The sequence below is a fragment of the Leopardus geoffroyi genome, chromosome A3, assembly GCF_018350155.1.
Source record: "Leopardus geoffroyi isolate Oge1 chromosome A3, O.geoffroyi_Oge1_pat1.0, whole genome shotgun sequence".
In the NCBI taxonomy this organism is placed as follows: Eukaryota; Metazoa; Chordata; class Mammalia; order Carnivora; family Felidae; genus Leopardus; species Leopardus geoffroyi.
The window spans coordinates 40,931,268-40,958,159 of NC_059336.1; the positions used below are offsets into that span (position 1 = coordinate 40,931,268).

General features: G+C 36.4%; 1 protein-coding gene across 2 annotated transcripts in view; it reads left to right on the top strand.

Annotated features, from left to right (window-relative positions):
• The window catches only part of MACROD2 (mono-ADP ribosylhydrolase 2), a 2,046,639-nt gene that overhangs the window by 1,402,381 nt on the left and 617,366 nt on the right, over nt 1–26,892 (top strand). The window lies entirely within an intron of this gene.

Below are 26,892 nucleotides of genomic sequence, written 5' to 3' on the forward strand. Positions count from 1 at the left end.
GTTTTAGCATCTGTACCTGACAAAGGGACAAAGATCGAGCAAGGCAGAATGAACAATGAGGGTGAAATTATATCACTGTGTAAACCTATGCATGGGGAATAAGAATATTTAAAGCTTATGAGAAAAATTTCAAAAGACACAATGGCAATATTCTGCTTTCATTGTAAAATGCCATGAATTCATAGGGATATGACCCTGATGGAGCATTCTCACCCCATCAACTTTTCCCAAGTAGAGGAAATAAGACAGCACCCGTTGAAATTGATCAGGAAGTCTGACTGTGTTGCGCACCATTTGACCCCTGCTATATAAACTACTGCAGGCAAACTGCCTCCCACCCAGTCCTGACCTGTCTGATGTACTTAGATTGTATTACTGCTTAAGGAAGAGAAAGAAATACAGACCCACAGGTTCATTTGGGAGCAATAAAAGCTCAAATTTAGTGCAATATAAATAAATGCTATAGAGACGGAAAGCAAGATGAATTATCATTATTACCCAGTATTTTTATAGCACTTTATATTTTGCAAACAGCTTCACAATCTGGTGTAATGTATCTGTGGGGGTCTAGGGGATGGAAATGTTGTAGGCTATAAGGAATAGCAGTTAGCACTTCCATTAGTAGTGCTGCTTACGTTTTTATTGTCTAAATTGTTCACATGAACTCACCTCTCTTATTTTCTTTACAAAGGTTTTTGGTAACTTTGGTAATTGCCAATATAATTTTAATGGATAAGCTTAAATTTCTTTGGTTTTAAATTTCCTGGTATAACGCTACTTTGTGTGACTATATTATTGCATAGAATGCAAGCATGAGAACTGGGTTAAACTAAGAAATTTTTATGTGTGATAAAATAATGACTAGCGTGGCCTCCTGTTTGTGCTTAATATTCTTCATTGAAGGTGTCCAGGCTTTTGAATTTTGCTGTCTCCTCCAACCCTCCTTCCTACTTAAGTAAGCATCATGCCACTGCACCAGTGTATTTTACAGGCCTTGTGTGTGTTAGCCATCTGTTCCGTTTACTGGTAGGTAGTCCCACTTTGAAGCTTCCTTCCCTGTTGTTCCTGTGAACTCACCCGTATTTGTCAGCACAGGCACATTTGTTTTTTTTAAATGGAAAATAAATAAATAAATAAATAAATAAATAAAGCCCTGTCACTGTACTTAGCCATGCCCCACTGTCCCTCCCTGTGTAAAGATTGTCTAGTTTATTATGCATCTAGTGTTGGGGAATGACTTGCAGTTGTTCTATTATTCTTATTTTTATTGATTATCCCTCTACCAACCTGGATCAAAATCTTAACTTTCACTGGAGTGTAATTCAAGAATTTCCAGAGGTTTATTTAACAACAAATCAATGACTGAATTGTGAGTCATGTCAATGGTTTCTGAGATCTTTTCATCAAGTCATTGCAAGCATGTGTATCTCCATGTCTTCCCTCTCTCTTTCACTGAGATTGCAGCTAGCTTAGAACAGGGACCAAGGACAGAGCTTGGCACGTAGTAGGTCCTCAATGTGTGCGTGCTCACCAATGAACTGATTCTTTAAGGGATCCTTGCATGGACTGGAGGCTTCAAAAGCATTACCTTTAAGTTTAAAAGCTGGTCTAGACAATGTGACTAAAATTATATGAACTGGGAAATGTGTTTGATCCAATTTGTTTCCTTGAACATTCTACTAGCTGTAGAACAGGCAAAAAGGGAAGTCTCAAGTGAGTCATGAGAGAGAAGTTTAAAAATCACAAAGTTTAATCTGTTCACAGCTGTTTTACTGACAAAGGCAGAAAGAAATTCAACAGTGCATTTGTTGGAAAGAATCACATTTTACTCTGATTAAGAATATGCTGAGACTTGCTTTTTAGGGCAACTTTATAATTGTACCACACATCAGTTTTTAAATAACTGGAAAAAATATTCTGTACTTCTAAATTATTCTTTGAGGGTCAGAAATTTAAGGCAGATGTTTTAAATCAAAGGCGTTGTTTTGTAGAGAATATCCTTATATTTCTGAATATTGAAAAATCTATATAAAGATATTTAATGAGAAAAGAAAAAAGATCTGTGCCTTGTACAGTTAGTAACAAACTCAAAGCCTCAAAGCCTCTGTCCAAACATCAAAATCCTGAGCATCTTTAAGCAAAAATATGGGGAGGAAAAAATTGTGTATAATCAATGAGATCTCTGATTTCATGCTAACTGTTAATTACCGTGAAGAGAGTTTTTTAATGAAATAAATTATCACATAATTAAAATTTTAACCCAGTTGCAGTTAAAGAAAAACAGAGCAGTCTAAACTTATATGCACTAAGAAAAATCCTGGAATATATTTTTCTTACCCTCAGCTTATTTTAAAATGCAGAAAATAAGGGAAACTAATTGAAATGTCAAGGTCCAAAAATGATTGTTAATTTCAAGGGGACAAAAACCTTTCCTTGCTTTAACTCAAGAGGAAACTACTTAGTAAATTCAGACATAAGGCCTTAAGTCAATGCCCAGCAGTCAGCTGAAGTTGAGGCAGAAAAGAACAGAGGAGGATATTCTTATTAAAAATTTCAGTTGTCTCTTTTGAACATAAAATCTGTCTTCTGAACATTTTCCAGCTTGAGCCAACTGTTTATGTCCAGTAAGCCCTCATTTAAGATATGAAGAAAATTAGCTTCCATTCTCCTTTTATTTAGTACTTTCCCCCTCCCACTAAGCTTCTTACCTAACTATCCTAGAAATGTCTGCCATATTTGGAGCTTAGTGCTTTTAATACCAGCTTCCAGAAAATTAAAATGATACTTTTTGGGGAGAATGAACATATTGATAGGAACATTTACAAATGTTCATATATGGTTAAACTAGCATTGACACATTTTTTTAAAGGAAAAAAAATCATCCAAAATCTTAGTATTATAATTCAACTCTTCTCCTTTCTCCCTGACCCTTTTTGTGTAGTGTCATCTGAGCACTGAGTTTCTAGGTCTACTTTTGCATACAGCACCCTTATGTCGTCATATCATTTATAATTATGCTGTTTAATTTTGAAACACTATCTTTTCAATTTAATGTTCATAAGGTATTAACTATTTCACTGTTGGGAAACATGTAACTTGTAGCTTTAAAAAATACTGTAGATAGGGGCATCTGTGTGGCTCAGTTGGTTAAGTGTTCAACTTCGGCTCAGGTCATGGTCTCACAGTCTGTGAGTTCGAGCCCCACACTGGGCTCTCTGCTGTCAGTGAGGCACCCGCTTTGGATCCTCTGTTTCCTTCTCTCTGCCCCTCCCTGACTCATACTTTCTCTCTCTCAAAAATAAACATCAAAAAAAGCAATCTCAGTATTATCACTTGTCATAAATTGCAATGAAAATTGCATCAATATCTTCATGAACGTTATTCCTTTTTTTTTTTTTTTTTTTAATTTTCGGAGGTTTATCAGATGCTCCTAAAATATCATATTGGAAGGGAAGAGATCACTTTTGTCCTCACTTGTTTCCAAAATTCTTTCCTAAACTAAAGTTTTCTTTCAGCCAAAGGACCATAAAACATATTTCTCAACATATATTATAGGGAACACTAATACTTAAGATGAAATTCCCATAAAGAAAACCATGCAATGTGTTCTTAAGTGCAAACTTCTCGAAGTGTGGTCAGTAGGCTACAAGCATCCATATCATTTGACAACTTGTTAGAGATGTAAAATCTTGGCCCGCCCTAGACTCTACTCAATCAGAAAACTCTGGAGGTAGGACCAGCAATCCATGTTTTAACAAGCCTTTTAGCTGATCATAATGCTCACTAAGGTGTAAGAACCATTGTGTTAGTTTCATCTTTGTAATTTATAATGGCATTACCTTACTAAATGAGAAGTTCTACAGAGGAAAGGAAAGCCATATACCACAACACAGTAAACATCTCCAAACTTTGTTTGCCCAAACTGTTGACCATGGACCATCAAACACCACACCCCTGTACAAATGCCATATTTGAGTCTAGACTCAAATTATAGTTGCTAGCTTCAACTTGAATTGTTAATACATTTACATGTGCTCACTAGTGTTGGATGTATACCTTGTGGCTAGGCCATGAGGCAAACCACAGTCCTTTATTAGTCAGTAGCAGGATACTACAGTGCCTGTGATTCATGTTTGTTGTCCCCCAGTACTTGTCTGTAGTATATCTCTTAATATACATGAGTTATGTGTGTCTGGGATGAAATGTGTCATCATAATGACTCCTGTGTAACCAAGACTGATAGGAGAGATTCTATCTGCATTTGTTTACTATTAGAGTTGATAACACATCCGAGTAACTATTAAGTGTTAATACTCAGTAAGTGAATAGATCCTAAGGGAAATTTAGAGCTTTTGGACTAAATATTTATCTGACAAGAGAGAAAATTTTTTTACAAAATGAAAATATAAAACAACAAAATGGAAAGTTGGAAGCAGTTATCTTTATATATTTCATAAAGTTGCAAACTGAATTTATGCCTATTGGTTGTTGCCAGTTCAAGGGTTAGTGAAAAAGCACCATTTTGAGAGCCGACTTTGCCAATTTAATCATTGTGATCAAGCTTTATGCATTTAATTTAAACATCCATAGGCAACATCCTCTATTAGTAGCTCTCTTTATACTTTTTGCAAAAATTAGATGTTTAAGGGAAATGTTATGTTTTATCTCAACAAGAAAGTCTTAATTTGTGTATGTTTTATCTTTGTATGTCTCTTATCCTGGGCGTTTAAATTACAAAGAAATTCCACACTTCAAATGAGCGTGAAGTTGTTTGGCAAACTGAGATTATGGAGCTACAAAACCTGTGGTAGATGGTATCTATAAATAGAAGTCTCTAACATGGAAAGTCTTCAGAACAATATAAATGGCCCTTTTTGAAAAGGAAGTGGAAAGGAGGAAAGCCTAAAGCGTTGATTTAAAAGACTGTAATTGGAATTAGGTTCCGATAATTAGATCCCAGTAGACTGAGTTCAGGCTTTCTTTTTCCTCAAACAAACAAAACATAAATGAGTGTAGGATGTCATATCTGCAGGAATGAAAATAGAAATGGAGTTTTAAACAAAGATTGTGAAGCAAAACAAGACAGTGTAATTCTTGTACCTGGAATAATTTCATAATGAAATGCAAATTAATTCTAAAACTCTCTGACCTCTGTTTTGCTAATTATAGCCTAAAATCATTCATTTAGATTTTTTAGAAAAAGAGAAAATGCATATCAGATGGAACCGTTTGCTACAACTACCTTGAATTTCATAATAAAGCCATATGATTGTGTCTATGGCTGAATGATTTTTTTAAGTTCATTTATTGAGAGAGAGAGAGAGAGAGAGAGAGAGAGAGCACACCTACAGCAGTGAGAGAGCAGGAGAGGTGCAGAGAGTGGGGGAGAGAGAGAATCTGGAGCGAGCTCTATGCTCAGTGTGGAGCCTGTGGTGGGACTCAATCCCAGGAACTGTGAGATCTTGACCTAAGCTAAAACCAGTGGTCAGAAGCTTAACCAGGCTGAACCACCCAGGCGCTCATGCTTTCACATTTCTGTTGTGAATATAAAAAAACAATGATGATATTAGTAGGGAGTGAATCCATTATGATTATTTGAAATTGTTCATAGGCTTCAAGTTTTATTCATCCCTCACCAGTGTGGTCTTATGGGATGTTTACTTATTATAGATCCTTTATTTCTAAATTTCCAAAAGTAAAACTGGAATCTCCTTTTCAGCTTTGAAAAATATAAATCTGACTTTCATTAAGTAGCATTTATGCAAAAGAAGACAGGCTATAGTTGCCAGTCTCACATAGATGTTTAAGAATTTCTATTTCTGTGATGGTAGAATGTGAGTTCATGAGAGGTAAAGGACTTATAAATCTCCTGGAGTCTACGGCCCAGTGGCATCCAATTCTCCTTATCATTTTGGTGACTAATGTTATTATCAGTTTATCTAGCAGGAAAACAAAACTGGAATGTCATAAAAATATGCACCACCAAAAAATTTCTATTGATAGAGATGAATAAATAAATGGTATATTCACAGATATTCATAAAACAACTATCAAATAAGATTGGGAGATGAGAGTGAAAATTTTGAACCTAATAAAAATGTCTTCTTATTTATTTATATTCACACATATTTCTAAAAATAATTTCAAGCTATTTATAATAGGAAAATGTTGACTTTATTTTTCTAACCTTGAAAGGAAGTGGCAAAACATAACATATGCCAAAAAGAAAGTGTAAGGCAGGTGGTAGCACAGAGACTTAATATAATTTATTAAATTCTATGTACAGTTAGGCTCTGAACTCCTTGTGAGTGAAAGCAAATAAAATCTGTATGTTCATATTGTCTTTTTAAGTTTTCACTGTAAATATAGTGAAGGTTTTTGTTAGGCCTGATAGTACACCCTATAGACACGTTCCATAAATGTTTGCTGATGACTTTCATCCATAGGTCACGTGGTTCAATCGTCATTGTCCAAGTCACTCTTAAAATCTCTCGGTGACTGTATCTTATTCTTAAATCACTCAAAACGAATCAACCAACCAAGAAACAGCTGGTACTTCATTTGTCTTCATTTTATTTCACTGCTCAGCTTGTTAATGTTATAAACCTGAGCAGTAGGATAGTTTGGTGATTTGACGGGATTACTCATCACAGCTGGCCTTTCAATATAATAGATTGGAATGGTCGTTTTCAATCTTGTAGCTCAGAGTCCTCTTAGGGGGCTTTCAGAATCTACTTCCTAGGTAAGAGGGAGAACAATTTACCCAGAACAGTTTACACAAAACTGCTTTATCCCAATCACCGTCGCTTTTCTCTGTTTTACCATGTTGTATTCTAACTCAGATTTGCTTTGAAACAAAGTTCTGCTGGAAAAATATTTGACAGCTATTGGGTAAAGACCACCAACTATGCTATAGTGGACCACCTGACCATGACATGAGGTTTGTGGAACCTCTAACGAGGGTGTCCTAGCTCAAATTGATGGTTTTCTGAATGTTAGCAATCTCCTGAAATTATAGGAAAATTATGTATGTTTGACATGCAGTCTATCTAGAGGGATGGTCAATAGTTGTTTTTTAAAAATTATTATTCTTTTTGTACTATCATTACATTTCAGAAATGTAAAAAGAATAAAAAGATTAGTTACTATTATTATTTCCCTCAAAACACAACTACTCTCTTTAATTTTGTATGTATGATTCTGGTTTTTGACTTTATACTTTTACTGCATATGTAAAGATATTCATTAAAAATATATTGTATTAATTAGGTATTTCTGAAATATTTCATAAATATTATACTGTACATATCATCATCTGTCTCTTTTTCTCACATGACATTTTATTTTTTGCTTCCATGTTGATACATATAGATTCTCATCCATTCATTTTAATTGGCTGCTACAATTCTTTGTTACTAGTAAGATATGATGTTTGATTAATTTCATTTTTACGGAAAAGTATTAAAGTGCCTTCTATTCCCTCACTCTGACAAAGAGTGTGGCAGGTAACATCTTTACACATATGTTCAAGGGTCGAACTAGGCTGGCCATATAACCAGACTCGGTGTGCACATCTTCAGCTGTATTTATAAAGCCCACATTATTATCCGAAATGGCTGAGCTTGTTTACATTCTCCACAGCATTGTATAAAGGCTTATATGTTTCTGCATTCAACAGTGGAATTTTCAGACTTTAGTTTTAACGTATGAATGGGTATGAAACAACATCTCATTGCGGCTTTAATATGCAGTTCTGATTACTGGGAAGATCGAATATCTTCTCAATTTACTATCTATTCAATTTCTTTTCTGTGAATTACTCTTAACATGGCTTGTTCACGTTTTTTCCTTGATAAGTTAATTCTTTTTCTTGTTGTAGTATAGGTGTTTTTTTTAATATTTGTTATTATATTTTATTTGTCAATTATGTGTGTTGCCATTTTTTAAAAATTCAGACTAGAGCTGTCCTTTTAACTTTTTCCATAGAGACTTATCATGTTTTAAATTTTATTTTAAAAAAAGTACTGACATTTTAATGTATGGTTTCTGCTATTCATGAGTTATTTTAAAAATCTTTCCCTATCACAATTTCATTAAACTATCCTGTTAATTCTATAAATTCTTAAATAAAGGTTAAATTTTTTGTATTCGTATATAGGCCATTAACGTCTGGCCTTCTTTGATAGACCGTGTTTTTGTAAATGTACAACTGTGTTTCTGTGATCTCTTTTTGATTCATTTAGTCTATCTCTGTTACAAATTTAAACTGCCTCAATGATTCTCACTTTATAGTCTTGATATCTGGAAGGATAAAACTCTATTTTTTATTTATCATCTTCAAAACTGATTTAAATTTTTGTGATCTTTCTTCTTCCAGTTGAGTTATAGGATAATTTGCCACTTTAAAAGAAGTTTCTTTTGGGGCTTTTTTTGACGTATTGAATTTATAGAATAATTAATAGAGATTAATTGGGTGAAAATTGATAACTTTCTGAACTTGAGTCCTCTAATCAATGAACATTGTATATTTATGCATATTTTAACATTTTCTTTGTCAGTATTTTCATTGTTTTTTCCTGCTAGCTTTTAATTATCTTTATCTTTTATATGTTTGTGTTCTAACTTCATTTTGACATGTCTGGATTTGCTTTTATTTATCCTAGTCTGGTGTTCATGTTTTTACATTTTACTTTTTCTCCCCCAAGATGGGGACTCCTGTCTTGCTTCAATTCTGGGAAACAACAACCATCATCTGTTTTCCCTCATTCTCTTTGTTTTTTTTTTTTTAATTTTTTTTCTAGAACTCTTGCAAGATATATAACTGTGTGTATATATTTGATTTTGGTTATATGTATTTGACTATACAGTCAAATATACATGAAATCTTGCAAAAGTTCCAGAAAGATGCACACACACACACACACACACACACTCACACGTCTTTCATGGACCCCAAATTATTTCATATTTTTTCACCTATATCAAACCCATTTTTAACCAGAATAATACTATTTATATCTTTCTATATTTGCCTTCCACTTGTAATTCATTTGAAGAAAGGATCACAGCTTTCCTGAAGCCTATGCAGCTTTCCTTTATACAGTTATGTTTTAAGATTGTAGAGACTTTTTATATAATTTGTCTTTGGAAATCTTACCTCCAAAAGAATAGAGTACCACTATTCTTGAGCAAGAGAATAGTTCTTCCAGTTTCATATCCTGAACCTACCCAGTATGCCATCATACATATATGCAAGCATATATACATATTGCATTGCATTTATAGCCGTCAGAAAATTGGCCAGGATGTATATTAATCACTTTTGCTGCTAATGGTAAACAGCAATCATTTTTTTAAAGCACACTATTTTCCTTGATGGGATTAGTTACCACATAAAATTTATGTCTTTACATCAGTCCAATGCATAACAGAGGCCAAGAAATTGTGCATAAAAGGGGATGGATGGATTTGGCAAAAGTTCTTCACAACTTAAAAGAAGGGATTCGTTTGTTCAGAAAATAGGCTGACATCGGATCAACTTCCATTAATTCCTGCCTCCACCTGTATATTCTTTCATTTTACAAAATTTTCCAGTCTTCTATTTTTCAGTAAATATTTCAATTGTTTATATAAATCATTCATCTTGGTATCACTAATCATCTAACTCAGAAAGTGTATCCATTAATGGATGAAATTACTCTTTTTTTTTTTTGCTGTTATTTAAAATCTGTTGGTCTACCCAGTAGTAGAACAAACATTCACTGCCATAATAAAGTCATATGGATTATAGATAAACTCATGAGATACCTTGGACTTGGAACTATCATCTCTATATGGTGCCAAATAATACACTGTTGATTTGGACCAACAAGGTGGAGAAAATTAAGCCTTGCCAATCCCAGCTAGTCTTTTAATTGAAAGAGCTCCAAGAAAGACTCAGGTGCTATAATTGTGTGGTAATTTGGTAAGGCAGCCACTAATTATGAATCAAGAATGAGAACAACCCTGGGAAAAATCTCAGTATGCCAAGATTCACCCATTGCAGAACTAAAGTCTCAGCCAAACAGTAATTTGGGAGGTTATTAAAAAGACTTCTAAAATAGAGGTACCTGGGCCAGATGACTCTCATCCTCCTCTGAACTTTGAATTAATCAGAAATTATTCAAAGTTACATTTCTGGTGATTTTCCCATTTATTCCTTCATTCCTTAAAAGAAAAAAAAAAGTCAAGATTTGGAGAGAAGTTGACAAAACAAAGAAGAGATAAGGCTAGCTTTTATTGTGTGCCTATTGCATATTGAATACCATGCCAGGCATTTTTATATTTTAGTTCATTTCATTTAATTCTCACAACCTTGTGAGACTAATATAATCCCCATCTTATAGATAATAAAATTGTGTTTCAGAGGAGTAGGCAAGTTTTTTAAGGTCATACAAATGATAACCATTCAAATTCAGTATGTCTTTTTCCAAAGTCTGCTTACTTTTTTTTTTTTATTTTTTTAATGTTTATTTATTTTTGAGACAGAGAGAGACAGAGCATGAATGGGGAGGGGCAGACAGAGAGGGAGACACAGAATTGGAAGCAGGCTCCAGGCTCCGAGCCATCAGCCCAGAGCCCGAGGCGGGGCTCGAACTCACGGACCGCGAGATCGTGACCTGAGCTGAAGTCGGATGCCCAACCGACTGAGCCACCCAGGCGCCCCTGCTTACTTTTTTTCTACACCAACAGTATCATGAATAAATGGATCAACATATACTTCTCTTAATTCTGTCTCAATGCTCTTTTATTTTTAAGTATTATAGTTTAACTGGGAACTTTATTGAGACCATATGTTTCATGTTCACCATATGATTTTGGCATATCTGGCTCTCCTTGAGAACATGTGAGTGAGTGTCAGACACAATAATTGTTATGATGCTTGTTTCAAAATTCCCCCATTTTGTAGCCATTGGTCTTTTGGATTGGGAGATGATGAATAGAAGAATAGAAGATAGCCCTACAGAATGTTAGATAATTTCATTGGTTGTTTGATATCTAGGCCTAGGACACACACACACGCACACACACACACACGCACACACACACACGCACACACAGACACACGCACACACACACACGCACACACACACGTGTGTTATAAGGGGAAGGAAGCAGGATAACTGGTGGACAGAGGGAAAAGTAGATCCTTTGATTGCTTTAGAACTGGGTCACATGTTCCAAGATGGGGCAAAGGGTTAGGCCTTTATATCTCCACATTGACTAGTCACTAGGCACTAGCTTCCCCAAGAAGGGGGTGTGACTTTGAATGAGGTGACTCTTCAGCTGAGGCAATTCCTAGGGAAGGCTGATAGCTGGGAATTTTCAACCTTCCCAGCAGTTGAAGGAATAAATTCCTTGTATTAGTTTTCTATTATTATATAATATGTTACCATATTTGTTATTTCACAATTTGGGTAGATCAGAAGTCCAGGCACAGCTTACCTGGGTCCTCTGTAAGGCTGAAATGAAGATATTGGCTAGGATGGGTTCTCGTCTGGAGATCTGACTGGGTCAGATCCAAATTCTGACTGGATCTACTTCCAAATTCACTCAGGTTGTTGGAAGATTTTATTTCCTTGCAGTTGTAGGATTTAGGACAGTTTGTACCTTTAAAGCCAGCAAGGAGAGCAAGACTCTAGAACAAGTCTGCTAACAAGATGGATTCTTATATGATGCAAGAGAATCAAATCTCATCACCTTTGCCATACACCATAACATAACCACAGGGAGACATCTCATTTCCTTTGACATACTCTTTTGGCTAGAATGAAGTGACAGGTCCCTGCTACACTCACGAGGATGGGATTGCACAAGGGCATGAACATCAGGAGTTGGGGAATCGCAGAGTCCAGCTAAAAATCTGTCCAGGCAGTCCAGATGGGGAAATCTGTGTGGTTCACCAAAGGGACCATAGCATCTGTGTGCAGCACCTCCAGATAACAAGGCAGTAAAGTTCCATAAATCCTACAGACTCATCAAGAAGAAAACTGAGACAGATTTATGACAAGTGGACTGTAACATCACTCTGTTTAATAGGTAAGAAAATCTAGAACCAATGTGGGCTATCACTGTCACTTAGTTTAGTTCTGGAAAGTAGAAGTGAAGAGATATTAACAGATTTTTCTGTACTGTGTTGTAGTAACCAACCAGTCAAGTGAGAATTATAAAGGGTTCCTTCCGGCTTCAGTAAAGGCATCCTTATCCCATATTAGCTTACTCTACCAACAAGGTTGTGAGAAACCACTTGTTAAACTATTACTATTGTCTAAATTGGTGCTTATGAAATTACTTTCTAGCCAGGAGATGAGAGATTAGGTAATTATGAAATTTGAATGATATATGAAACCTTTGAGGTTACTTTTGTTTTATAGATGAGGAAACTGTGAAGTAGAAAGATTAATTAATTAGTTCAAGACCATACACTTAGTTACCAATAAGACTAAGAATGAAACTCAAATTGTCTGACTTATAGCTTGGTGATGTACCTACCATATCATGTCAATTCCTAATGTTCTATAGTTTTGTAATTCTTATTCCTAAGGTTCATCTGCTTAATGGCATTACATTTGAATAATGTAAAAATTATTTTTATTAGAAAACAGTTATAGCTCTAGAGTCTTTTACTACCCATTGGTTTTCATAGAGATAAGAAAAACCAGAGGTCAAAACAGAACAAAGCCTAAACCCCTTTACCTCACTATTGGCAGCTTAACTCCAGATAAAATTGAAAAGTGATATCTGAAAACCCTTAAACTCATGACTTTCTTTCATTATGAAGGAATTAGGGATTCTCATTATGTTTAGCTCCCAAGTACTCCCTCTGAAAATTCAAACATTTAATCCATTTAAGGAACACCATAAAAAATGCCCATGGTCTAACAATGTTTCTAGAATGGGAACATTTTCCCTACTACATCATCCTCTTGGGTAAGGAAAGAATCCCTCTCCTTACTGGCCTATAATTTAGGGAATAAAAAAAAAAAAAACATTTTTCCTTTAATTGCTTCACAAACATTAGGATAAATATCTTTGCAGAGTGGCTATACTTCCATACCTAGCCTTTTATAGACAGGTCTGTGAGGAGCCACACATATAGTCTCATTAGTCACTGATGATGCCAATGAGGACAAGAAGATGGGAGTGGCAGGATTATGGAGGGGGAGAGGTAATATGGGAGGTGGGGAGAACAAATAGAAGGCAGCTTTGGTAAGCCAGGCAAGAGGAAAAATGCCATGCTACACTGATAGTGGAGAACAGATAGATGCACATGTCTGAGATACTTTAAGGAAAAATTGAGATTTATGACTGACTGAATGTATTGGAACAACGATACTGATATTTATAATAATGTATCTTGTATTATAGGTTACTTTATGCATTTATGTTCCCAAATACCATTGATTAAATGATTATATAGTCTTCCTTTAGTCTGAAAAGTTTATTTTTTAAAAGAAGAAATCAGGGTGCCTGAATGGCTCAGTCGGTTAAGCGTCTGACTCTTGATTTTGGCTGAGGTCATGATTTCATGGTTTGTGGCTCTGAGCCCTCCATTGGGTTCTGTGCTGATGGTACAGAGCCTGCATGGGATTCTCTCTCTCTTTCCCTCTGTCCCTCTCTCCTGCACACACACACTATCTCTCTAAAATAAATTTAAAAAGAATTCTATAAAAGAAGAAATAAACTGTCACCACGTAAGTCCTTCTAGGTCAAAAATTTATTTACTATCAAAATTAATAGCACACAACCACCTCAACAGTTAGCAGAGTACATGTAATATTTGATTTTTTATATACTTGAAAATTTTATATGAGTAAAACCTAAACACGAAAGTAAAAAATATAAGACAACAAAAACAATATCACAAATGATGCATAATATTACCTCTACTCTAAACTGGCAAATTACCAGTACCCTGAGAGGAGAAAGCACATGTGCCAGCTCTGAAACTGCAAAGATAGCTGCACAGTGGCTCTCATTTCATGGTGCTCAGCTGCCACTGAGGCGTGTGAACTCTAAATTGGCCCTCATAAACGTGAAGAAATTCCTTTAACCCAGAGTAGGGTGTTAAAGAATGAATGTATTGGAACAACGATACTGATACTTGTAATAATGTATCTTGTATTATAGGTTATTTTATGCATTTATGTTCCCAAACACCATTGGTTAAATGATTATATAGTCTTCCTTTAGTCTGAAAAGTCTATTTTTTAAAAGAAGAAATAAAGGTGCCTGAATGGCTCAGTCGGTTAAGCGTCAACCCTTGTAGATGTTGACTTGTCATAATATTATCAGTTATATGAATGGGGTATGACTTTGTATGAATGTGCTATAAGTGGCACCATGATAAACTATATTCACATGGTATTTTATGTTTATAAATAACACACAACCCAACAGTTAAACACACAACTCATTAAGTGGATAGCATCCTCACAAATGTTTGATCTTCCCACTGGGCTTTGCATGCATATTAAATTAAACCATATGAAATATCTAGTATTTGATCATTTTTGGTTTACCAAAGGGACAATTTCACATGGTTTGATTTGATATATGCCACTCTCAACTTGACATTTCCTCTTGGCCTTGCCTTGGCATTATCCAGGCATATAAAAATAAAGTCTATTTTCTCCATTTTTTCCAACCACAGGTGCCCACATTTCTACAAATGATCGACTCCCTGTTCAAGCTTTGCACTTGAGCATCATTCTCATTTATTCCCTTTCCCTTGCATCTCGCATTCAATTCACCTGCAATCGTGTTCAGCTTTGCCTGGGAGATATATGTCTAATTTATTCACTGTTTTCTGTCTCCACTGTCAGCACTCTAGTTTGTCATTATTATCTTTTGACTGAATTCATGCAAGAGAATCCTAGCTTGTCACTCAGCTTTACACTCTCGCCTAGTTCTAATTGTTCTCTAAACAACAACATATAAAACATTTGATAAATTAAATCAGATTAGGTCATTCCTTTGCTTAAAACTCTCCAGGGTTTCCCACTGACACAGAGAATGAAATCCAAACTACTTAACAGGGCCACAGATCTCTGCATACCTGGCCATTTATCTTTCTGATTTCTTCTCCTACACTGTTATTTACCATGCTCAAAGTACATTTAAAGCAGATTGAACATCCTCTCTTACAGCCTCCACTGTTCCCATTTTCCTGAAACGTTTTCTTCCATATCTTCACATAGTTACCTTCTTTCTCTCAATCAGTTCTTAGCCTGGATGGCATGTCTTCAGTGAGGTCTTCTCTGACAACATATTCTAAATAATAACTCCTATTTGTCATTCTTTATCATGCCACCTTTAAAAAACTCTGCAGAGCACTAATCACTATTTGAAGTCATCTTATTCATTTATTTTTGTAGCATAGTGTTAGAATGAGTTTTTATTGGGGAATATGGCTTTACAAAGTAAACCAGATGTAAATAAGGTTTCGGAGTGGGACCTGGGAATCAGGTGGATGACTAACAATTTCTTGCCTGCAAAGACAAAATTAAAGAATCATAAAAATGGAGATTGAGAGATGATTTAGGGAGTTGTTTTCCCCCCTTTGGTAGCCATTAGAGTGCTATTACTAAAAATTAGGGGTGCATTGGTGGCTTAGTTGGTTTAGTGTCTGACTCTTGATTTTGGCTCAGGTCATGATATCCGGTTGGTGACATTGAGCCCCAAGTCAGGCTCCGTGCTGTCACCATGGACCTGCTTGGGATGTTCTCTCTCCCTTACTCTCTGCCCCTACCTTGCTCATGCTCTTTCTCTCTCTCAAAAATAAATGAATAAACTTAAAAAAAATATATATATATACATATACATATATATACTTAAATATATAAATATTTAAGTTTATATAAAGTTTATATAAATATATAAATATTTAAGTATATATATATATATATATATATATATATATCTCGGTGGCTCAGTTGGTTGAGCATCCAACTCTTGATTTCAGCTCAGGTCATGATCTCCAACTGGTGACATCAAGCCCCTGAGTCAGTCTCTATGCTGACAGGGAAGAGCCTACTTGGGATTCTTTCTTGTTCTCCCTTTCTCTCTATGGCCCTATCCTGCTTGCACTCTTTCTCTCTCTTTTAAAGATAAATAAATAAATATTTTTTAAAAGTTAAATTATATAGGGGTGCCTGGGTAGCTTAGTTCATTGAGCATCCAACTCTTTTAAACTTTTTTTTTTACATTTATTTATTTTTTGAGAGACATAGAGAGACAGAGCACAAGTTGGGGAGGGGCAGAGAGAGAAGGAGACACAGAATCTGAAGCAGGCTCCAGGCTCCGAGCTGTCAGCACAGAGCCCGACACGGGGCTTGAATTCACAAACCGTAAGATCATGACCTGAGCCGAAGTCAGATGCTTAACCAATTGAGCCACCCAGGCGCCCCCTTGATTTCAACTCAGGAGCCATGATTCCAGGGCCATGAGTTCAAGCCCTGAATGGGGATCCATGCTGAGGGTGGAGCCTCCTTAAGATTCTCTCTCTCTCTCTCTCTCTCTCTCTCTCTCTCTCTCTCTCTCTCTTTCCCTCTGTCCCTCTCTTCTGCTTGTATTCTCTCTCTCTCTCTCAAATAAAAATAATACATTACATAAAGTTATAATTAGTAAATTATATTAAAAACAGATAATACACATGCAAAACTCATCACTTTCTGATTATGTTATTATGTTTTGTTATTTGTGTTCTTGCAGTTACTAATGCGTATTATATCTGTATGGTAGAAATACCATAGACAGTGGTGTATTGCTGTGCATGTCTTCTCAACTCTGTTTTTGGTGAGGTTGCATTGGTGTTTGAAATTAGCCACAGTGGAAGTGTTTATACCAAGAAATTGGCCAACACTATAAGTCGGGGCTTGATTTATTGTTTGTTCATAGTCTCAGCTTAAGGTAATTGAGTACATGTTAATAATGGAGACTACACTTAAAATAAGCATGTTAGGTCTGTAGCTGTTTGTTTTAGCCTGTTTGGGCTGCTGTGACAAAATACTACAAACTGTGTAGCTTATGAACAACATAAATTTATTGCTAATGGTTTTGGAGGCTAGAGGTCTGAGATCGGGTGCTACCATGGTCAGGTGAGGGCCCTCTTCTGGGTTGCAGACATCTCGTATGTTCACAAAGCAGAACAGCTAGAGAGCTCCATGAGATCTGTCTTATAGCACCACAAATTCCATTCATGAGGAGGCCTCACACCTTATAACCTAATCACTGCCCGAAGTTCGACCTACTAATACCATCACTTTTGGGAGTTAGAATTTCAATGTATAAATTTGGAGGAGACACAGACTTTCACATCACAGTATTGTTACATGTATGAATAACCCAGGAATTGAAGAAATATCTTTTAGTATTCCAAAACTATTATCTAATTCAATAAAAAATCACATTATTGAGAATAACAGAACTTTATACCTTTTTTTAAAGAAGCAGCTTTATTGAGGTATGTGATATACTTCTTCATATCTCTATTTCATATTATTAATGTAAATAAAAATATCAACTACTATTCGTGTTGGAATTAAACTTTATTGGTTGCAAGTCTATATTGCCTATAGATACAAAGGCCTGGCAAAAATAGATTAAATCATTCTATGAGAATCAATTGTCCAAGTGGAATTTACAATATAATATTATGTTTTTATTATTTTTATAAATTATGTGCTATACCTTTTTATAGCAGTAAAATTTATAATATGCTTATGTGTATGTGTATATGCATATGTATTTTTTCCCCAGATGCTCTTTGTTAAACATTTACCAGCACAGCACTGTGCTAGACCCACTGTCTATCCCAGAAGAAGGCAGGTTATTTCTTTTGTCACCTCAAGTCAAGAAGGGGAGCTTTTCTGAGACCACTAAAATAACATAGATTTTGTCCCCCACAGTCAGGGAGGGATGTTGTGAATTTGTATCTTACTCCTCTTGCAAAATCTAAAAGATGAGAAATAAGTTTGGCTGGCTGCTGTAAAAGGAGGAGCAAAGAAACAGTTGCTTCTGGAGAAACTTGCCAGCATCTCCAATGATGTGGGGCAAAGTCTGAGTAAGAGTTTCCTGTGGACCACGATGGGCCTCACAGGCAGCTCAGGCACAGAATCAGCTTAGATCCTCTACAAGGGGATTGCCCAGATGAGTAAAATGAATTGGTATAAAGAAGCTAGAAATGACCTTTGGATTTCTAGAGCCAAAGGAGATATATATCTTGCATAAGGAGAATTCCAGGTGAGAAGTTTTCAACTTGTGAAGAAGTTGTACTGAAGAACTCTTAATATGCCCCAAAGAGAAGGAGGCAACTTTGAACTCCCAGAATAGGAGACCATATTGCCAGTTTGTGACAATATGAGACATGGTAGGTCTTTGCTTCTCCATTTTCTCATGTCTGTCACCAAGTTGACAAGCTGAGGGAGGAGGAAGAGAAGCATAGACTGAGGGAAAAGAAACCAAAAACATCCCTCTATTCCTTCCTTCCCCTGCAACTGGCTTGCCCCTATGATACATCTATCTGTGGTAAGAACAACTCCTCAACTTTTAATCAGGATTACATTTGACCATTACACAAGCCTGGATATCTTAGGATAAAGAAGATAGTGGGAGACAAAAATATTATTGCCTTATGGTTGAACCCTATAAGCCATTCTTGTTCAATGAGCCACTTATATTTATTTAGTACATTTACTTTCTTCACTGTAGGTTGAAAGCTTTAAGAGGGCAGGGACCTGGAACATAGGAGCACTAAGTAAATATCTGTTGCATGAATAGATGTGTAAAGGAATGAATAGTAGATCATTGGTTCTTCTATTGGCACATGATGAAGCAGCCTCCGGGAAGACATATATGCAAATTACCTTTAATATAAATGTTCTCAGGTAGCAGAAAGAAAGAATGAGAAAACTCTATTTTTTATGGTTTTTTTTTTATCTTTTTAAATTGAAGTACAATTGTTCAATTCTGAATCATGAGAAGGAGAATAGAAATGGGTGGATCTGGAAGAGGAGCCACTTTCATGTGGGAAAGCAATTCATACGGTTTTTGATCAGTGAAATTGAAGAGCAGGCATTCTACACATGCATGCACAACATATAGTCAGTGATTAGAATAGGTACTAGATTCCTGAAGAGGGAGACAGAAAATGAGGCAAGAGCAGAGATATTGTTAAGCAATTCTATTCTTTAAGTCCTTTGAATCTGAGGGAGAAGAAAGGAAGAGCATAAATTCAGAAATATGCATGGGCAGAGAAGCCCTTAGATGAGGTAGAGCTTTACAAATGGCCTCTAGACTTTTATCTTTGTGCACTAGCTCTGCATTTACCCCCCACCCCCAAATAGACAAAGCTAAAGCTACATGAAATCTTTTGTCTAAAATGAAGAATTGGAAAACCACAGATGGTAGGAGCTTAATTTAGGTAGAATGAAGAAAAATAAATTTTAATAAATTGAAATTTGAATACAAGCTTTATGAAAATAACTAAAATTTAACTCCCAAGTATTTCTAACAAATTCCCAAACATGTTTAATGATAAACTCGTGAGGAAGAAATTGTTAATCCCTGTCAGAGTGAGTCGATGTTGGCTAACATGTATTGAATACCTGCAATGAACCAGACACTGCATTTTTTAAAAGTTTATTTAGTTATTTTGAGAGAGAGACAGAGACAGAGAGAGACAGAGACAGACAGAGAGAGAGGTCGAGAGAGAGGGAGAGAGAGAATCCCAAGCAGGCTCTGTGGGGTCCATGCAGAGTCCCACATGGAGCTCCATCTCAGGACTTGAGCCAAAGTAAAGAGTTGGAGGCTCAACCAACTGAGCCACCCAGGTGCTCACAGACACTGTATTTTTCATCCTTAAAGCAGCCCTGAGAGGAAGAGACTTTTTATTTTTTAAAGGACTTGGAGAGTTTAAGCTCACCCATTTCCTCAGTTAGTACAAGCTTAGATTGAACTCACCTAGAGTCCATTTGCTTCCGAGTGAGGGTTTCAACTTTACTTTGCCATGACGTTCTTTTTGGATTTAATGTTATTAAGGAGAAAAATGGATGAGGCTGAACATATTTCACTGGCTTTCATGAGCATCAAACAATCGGATTTCCTTGTCCTTATTATTTTTAGTCCTCTGCATGCAGACGCACAGCATTGATCTACAGGAAAGCTTGTGTTTTCTGTTGTCATGTTGCACTTCCCAGAAACGAAGTATGATGTGTGTTCTCTTTTGAAAACAATTGATAAGTTTCATGTTGAGCAGAAACATTTATCTTCAAATTCATTTGTCTATTCTTCATGAAAGGAGTTACAAGAGTATGTTGGTTTTGGTAATCCAGGTCCATTCCATTTAGTGGATTTTCTTTTTTTAATATATCTCTACTTAAATTCTGATCTCAAAAAGTGGCCATTAATTAGCTTTGGGGGCAACACAGCCATTTTTTTCTGAGAATTGGAAAATCTGGTAAATGCTTTGTACTTCCGCTTTGTCAAAAACATTTATTTTTCAGAATTGCCTGGGAACATTTAATGGTACTCCATAAATATAATGCATTCAGTAACATTGGAATGGAGGCTTTGAGAACTGCATGCCCTTCTTAATGACATTTTGGCTTTGTCTCAGCACCATGGCTTCAACGTAGTTCTTAATGGACATTAATCTATAGTGTATAAACTTCAGGTAGCACAGTTGGTTATTTGTATCTTTCTTTCTGGATATGCCCAAGACAGATCCAAGAATATCTCCTTTCATTTTGAGAGTTTAACTCTGGCTTTCAGTTAAAAATATTTCCAATCAACAAGGTGAAACTTCTTAAGATTGAAGTCCTCTTGAAAGCAAAGGATGGATCTTATAAACGTTTGCATACCCTAAGGTGCTAATTCTTTAGTTCACCCATTCATTCATCTTATAAACATTTGTTGAATTCCCACTATAGGCCAGGCACTGTGCCAACTGCTGAGGCAGGGCCTATGCTTGTGAAAACTACTAGTTATTTAGTTTCTTCCAAATCATTACTAAATTAGTACATTTTTTACAATTAAAATATGAAGTGGGGCACCTGGTTGGCTCAGTCACTTGAGTGTCCAACTTCAGCTCAGGTCATGATCTCACAGCTCGTGAGTTCAAACTGCACTTCGGGGTCAATGCAGAGCTCACTTCAGATCCTCTGCCCCCCCCCCGCCCCTCCACTGCTTGCTCTCTCTCTCTCTCTCTCTCACTTCCTCTTTCTCTCTCTCTCAGAAATAAATACACTTAAAAAGTATGAAATAAAATTGTCCTGGCCAACATGAGTGTATCTCTTTAAAGAGGTGATGCTACCTTTTGGGATGAGCACTGGGTGTTGTATGGAAACCAATTTGACAATAAATTTCATATACTGAAAAAACATATATACATTAAAATTTTTTTAAAATACATTTTTCTTTAATTACTAGTATTTAAAGTGCAATTGATATTTTTAATGCCATATCTAGCAAATCTAATAAATTTCCTAATTCTAATTTAAAAAAAATAAGATAAAGAGGTGATGCTATCAGTAAAACAAACAAGAAACTTATTTTCCTAGTGTTTACTCTCACCTGCATCTTGGGAAATAGTCAAGGGATCTTTCCAAAACTGGGCTAGTTTACACTTTGGTTTTAGTTAGGCAAAGTAAGAATTTCCTTTAATTTGGCCCTCTGACTTGACAAGTCCCTGTGAAGCTATGATAATATTTCACAGGAATTTATCAGACTACTAAATCAGAGTACAGGAAAGACAAAGAAAATGTTGGAACAACAGCTATAGAGACACTTCTGAAAGTTGTGTAATCAATAGGGCCTTGGGAGACACTTCCAAGGTTGGTCCTTTCCAAATGCACACAGAGGGTGGGGAGGGAAGGGGAGCTTTGGAGTTGGGAGGGTGGATATGGCAGATAGTATCTACACATGACAGATTCAAGTTCATGCAAATACTCTGAAGAAAAGAATATGTCATGGGTAATTTTTAATTCAGTAGGATAGAACTTTGACCTCCTAAAGGATGGAGGTCAGTGAGTTTTGGAATAAGATGACTACTCTTTGGACTCAAACCATGGAAAACATTTTCCTGCAGAATATAATGTATCCATTTGTCTGTAGCAGGAAATAAATGAAATTATTTAAAAATGGTGTCCCAGAGAAGGCCTGAGGCAAAGTCGTATTTTAAGGGTATGAATACTGAATGACATGATTGCATAATTCAGTGTGGTCTGGATTAGTTGAGCAAACCATGGGGACATACTTGTCTGTTTATTTTCCTACGTGTTCTTGAAATTAGTGTCTAAGGACTGCCCTGAGACCTGTCTTAACATCCTCTTGAGAATGGATACATGGACTGACATAAATTATTAACTTCTCCCTGGACAGGTCCATTAATATTCTGTGAATTATTATGGCCTTATTTGTTTCCCATCAGTTATTCTTGGTCTCTTTCCATTAAAGAGAAATCCACTCTTACTTAAATTTATGTCTGTACAGTGAAGGTGAATTTAGCCAACTGCTCTTTGAATCTATTTAATCCTAAAATTATTTCTTTAGGTAAACTTTAATGTATCCTCAAGAGTCTCTTTTCCTGAAAATGCCAAAGATAAACTCCCCTTAATTGGGCATAAAATAACAGGTTTTAAACTTGAGTTGTTCTATAAATGACAGTCTGTTCTATAAGGTTACTAGGTCAACATAGTCAGAATCTTTGGTGGTTTTTTACAAACTGATACTTAAAGATCATAAAGACTGCTCTGTTTCAGCCCCACACTGACAAAAATTAAGATGTTGAGACTCCAGGAGTGAGTACCTAATGCAGGGAGATGACAGCTATCTAGATATGACCAGGAAGTAGCCATGAAGTGATAAATCATCTGTATTTTTTTCTGTGCTGTCCCAGTAGAAGTGGTCTTAAACAAAATAGATTACATGTCATAGTTATTGGCAAAAACAGACTTCATCACCTTTGCCCTAAGCTGCATTATATCTGTAAGATCTTAAATAATAGTGTAAGTTCCACCAGTAATATATTAGCTCATTTTCTACTGTATTCTTATGTTTTACTCCATGTGGTTTTCAGACTTTTAAAGTTGGGAGAGGCCTTAAAAATAATTTAGTATAAATCCCTCACTTTAAAGATAAGGACCAGAGAGGGTAAGTGACCTGCCAAGGTCAAACCACTTAGAGCAATACAACTTTTAAGTGACCATTTGGGAAATTCCATAATGATTTCAATGGAAATCACTAAAAGTACTATTGAGATCTTCAAAAGCCCAGTGTCAGGAAGTGATCCTGAATTGCTGGGTCCAGGGCTGATGAAAATTCCACTGTAGCTGTAATAGCTTAGCCAATAATTATATTATAATTTAGCCCCCTTGGAATGCATTAAAGTTATTGGCTAAAATGGTGAGAATGTTAGTAACAGAGTATGTTCCTTCCAGAGGTGGGCCTAATGCCCTATTCATTTTCTTCCCCTTTGGACAATAAAAGTGGTGCTTCAGGCCATATTGACCAAATCATTGGAAAATCAATTATTATTGAGTTAGAGTTGAACAAAAAAGCTTGAGAAGTGTTTAATTTATTCCTCATAACATCTATTCTTTTACAGTTCTTGTAATCAGTGATCCCTGGCTGACTTGTCTATGATTTCTGACAGGAAACTTTATTCTCAAAAAAAAATTTTTTTTTAAATTTCCCCCTGCTATCCTTCCAAATAAGAAAATCATTAAAGGAAAAGAAAACAGCATTCAACATACTGAGATAGGAACAATTCAGTTCAACTATTATTTGAGTAAAGCCTGTTTCCCTAACTAATCAAAATTCACAGTAATGTGGGGAAAACAAAGCCAGACTGGCAGAAATAATACAGTTAGGCTTAGGAAAGACTTAGAGTGCAGTCATAGCTCATAAAAAGGTTATTCAGAAAGAAATCTGATGGCTGTGAAGTGAGAAGCTAATGCTAGCATGAGCAGAGCCTTACGTCATTCTTCAGTCGGTGTTCTGCTGTTCTGAAAAGGTCCCTAAAGTCAATTGCATCTTTCACTTTCTTCCCCTCTCCCTCCATTTCTTCCTTCTTCCTTGTTTCTTCTCTCTCCTCTATATTCCTTACCTTCCTCTTTTCTCTGTTTCCATTGCTCCTTCCTTTCTTCCCTCTCCTCCTCCTCTTCCTCTCCTGTTCTCCTTCTCGTTCTTGCTTCCTTTGTTTCTCTCACCCTCTCTTCCTTTCTCCATTCCACTCACCCTCCTTTCCCTCGGCCCATTTAACTCTTCCCTTTCTCTCTTAGCTCCATCCTTCCTCCATTCCTTCTCTTTTCTACACTGCCTTCCAATATTTTTCCAGGCTCTTCTCTGTTTTGGTTTTGGTTTACCCTCTGTACCAGGTCATGGGACAACTTATGAAGTCCTCATACTCAAGACCTTACAGGCCAGGGCGACAGACAAATTATCAATACTCAAATAACGTGTGAAGAATGAAAACGTGGGGGTGTCTTAAGCTGTTGTTGGAGAAAGAGTTTCTCTAAACTAACCCAGCCTGGATGGTCTGAAAAGGCTTCTAAGAAGAGGGCAAGGAAGGGGGTCCTGAGTGGGAAACAGCGTGTGCAAATGAAAGGAGGTAAGAGAGAGGGGGGCAAACATAGAAAGAAAGGAAAGAGAGATAAAAATGCATGTTGCTGTTAAAACACTGAAGGGACTCTTTCATGACCAGGAATATGATGGTAAATGTACTGTGTCCCAGGGATCTCTGAGGACTATGGCTCTTTCTCAGTTAAGCCCATGAGTCTGTCTCCATATTCAAAAATCTGATATTCAAAGTACTTAATAACAGGTATAGCTCAGATACTGACCAATCATAATGGTCATAATCTAAAGTGCTAAACCAGGTCTTGGTCTTAGAAGCCCCATTAGTTGCTTGAATAAGGGAAATCATGAGCATTCCAGGGGACCTGGGATAGCTTGGACAATTTGAGGGGAATTTAGGGAGCTTGGGGAAGTAGCTCTTTAAGAACCACTACCACAGGAGTCCTCTAGTAGTTTAACTACCAATGTGTAATTAAACAGCCAAAGATTAGCCTTGTCTCCCCTGAGGTTTGGGTCAATGTTTCAGCTCCAGCCCATGATCTCTGGGGGCTCCTGCAGGGCCTTAAGGCAGATATACAAATCCTCCTTCCTTTGAGCATAATGAAGAAGCCAACCAGTACCCCTCCTAACTCACCATAACTGGAGTGACTGCTCCTACAAAACCCCTTCCTTCTGTTCTCAGACCTGATTCTTAATGGAATCAATTAGACACATGCTGATCCATGGTTCCACCACTCAGCCCTGAGGACTGAAGAAGGAAAGAAAAGAAATGACGGGGTATTTGTCTCCAGGATCCAAAGCACTTTGGGAAGTTATATTGGCCGAAAGCCAGTGGTATCTAGAGCACTCTTTCCCTTTTGCTTACCTCCTCTAGTCTACTCCTAAATGACCTACCCTTAACTAGTTTTATGCCATGAAGACAGAAACTTTGCTAATCTTGTATACTTCTGATTCCCATTCATTCATTCATTCATTCATCAATGATTCTTTTGAGTACTGAATGAATTGATGAGTATATGAACTTCCTTCTGGCCCTACTCTAGCTATAGGAAGAAAGGAAGCAAAAAAAAAAAAAAAAAAAAAAAGCCCATACTGAAAGGAGTGAGATATGGTCCTGAAAATCCAACAACTGTGTTATTATTTTCCCATAGACCATTGTAGTTCAGTCCCTCAAGAAGAGCAGTAAAGATGATTTAAACTATATCTAGGGGCTCTGGGACTAGTAAGCACTGCGCAGTTTGAACAAAATCCAAATACTTTACTGTGGCTGAAAAGGCCCATGTCATCTGACTGTCACCTTGCTCTCTAAACTCATTTTCTACCACCCTCAACCTTGTTTATGTTATTCCAGCCATACTGGCCATCTATTTGTTCTCTGTGTACACCAAACATTCTCACTACATGGCCATTCTTGCTGTTACTATTCTTTCTGCTTAAAACGCTCTTCTCCCAGATTGTCTTATGCCTCTCCCAGATCCTTTTATCATTCAGTTCTCAACTCAAGTATGAGCTTCTCAGCAAGATCTTCTTTGAACTCTATCAAATATGGCCCCCTTCTCCCCACCTGCCCAAGTTCAGCTTGATTACATTTCCCAGCTTCATTTTTTTTCTTAGCACTTATTACTATCTAAGATAACATTGCTTATTTATCGTTTTCTTGGTTCTCTCTTGCTTTCTCTCATTGCTAAGACCTAAATCCCTTGAGAACTGACACCTTATAGATTGTGTCCTCAGCATCTAGAATAGTTCCTAGCACATTGTCAGTGCTCAATAACTATTTGTTTAATGAGTAAATGCATTACTGGAGGGTGGACAATACCAAGCTCTCTATAAATTCAATGGGTATCTGTTACCTGCCCTTGATTTCTATCCATCATTTAAAAATTGTTTTTTAAGTAAAATATGTTAACAACATCATAAAAATCTTTTGGAAAAAGTTTTATAGATTTCAAACTTTCTACATTTTAAAAGCAGCCAGAAATGGAACATTTGGATAAGCAGACATTTTGAAATGCAACTGCTCCTAATTGATTAATTGGTCATATAAATTTAACCTTTTGCAAAGCAGATTTATTTAAATCAGAGAACTGAAAAGATAGGAGCTCAATAGCCAGAACTCTCTATCATCCGGTAAGGGATAATAGAATAAGTTGATGGCAGATAAACTCTATTACTAGTAAATAAAAGTGTGCTAACAAATACTGGGCTTCACCAGCTGAAAGACTCCTATCTGCTTATAAGATTTGAGGGATCATTCTAACCTTTTTAAAGTAGGAT